Source organism: Nylanderia fulva, unplaced genomic scaffold, assembly GCF_048542155.1.
Source record: "Nylanderia fulva isolate GAGA-0341 unplaced genomic scaffold, ASM4854215v1 Scaffold23, whole genome shotgun sequence".
Classification (NCBI taxonomy): Eukaryota; Metazoa; Arthropoda; class Insecta; order Hymenoptera; family Formicidae; genus Nylanderia; species Nylanderia fulva.
The window spans coordinates 1,203,923-1,204,405 of record NW_028190293.1 but is presented as its reverse complement, the minus strand read 5'-3'; the positions used below and the strand labels follow the sequence as shown (position 1 = coordinate 1,204,405).

The 483-nt window shown below is 30.6% G+C and overlaps 1 non-coding gene across 1 annotated transcript; it reads left to right on the top strand.

Moving 5' to 3' along the window:
- The first annotated feature begins 211 nt into the window (after positions 1-211).
- On the top strand, positions 212-283 carry TRNAA-CGC (transfer RNA alanine (anticodon CGC)). The gene has a single exon. It is a non-coding gene; the product is annotated as a tRNA-Ala (tRNA).
- Positions 284-483: the final 200 nt, after the last annotated feature.

The following is a 483-nucleotide window of genomic DNA, read 5'->3' as shown; positions in this document are numbered from 1 at the left end:
ATGAGTTAAAATAAAGAAATATATAGCGATTTGCTAGCATAAAATTGTACTTGATATTATACTCGTAATTTATGGCTGTTACATATAAGATAGGCATTGTTCTACTATAGAATTTGTTATCCTAATCTTATATTAATCGCATGCAAGAATATTATTTTTAAAAACATGACTCCGTTCAATGTCTTTCTGTTTAAGGCTTCATCTCAGAAATGGGGGTGTAACTCAGTGGTAGAGTGTCTGCTTCGCATGCTGAAAGTCCTGGGTTCAAATCCCAGCTCCTCCAAACCTTTATTTTTGATCTTTCTTTACATTTTAAACGTCAACGTGGTATATATAATTTGTACAAACTTTTCTTTTTATTAAAAAATGTTTGATGTTACTTTTGACATCAACGATCATGAAAATTCGCCTTTTCTATTTCATCTCTTTTCCTCTTTATTTTCTAGCCGGGATTTTTATTTAATTTCTGGCAAATCACATAAA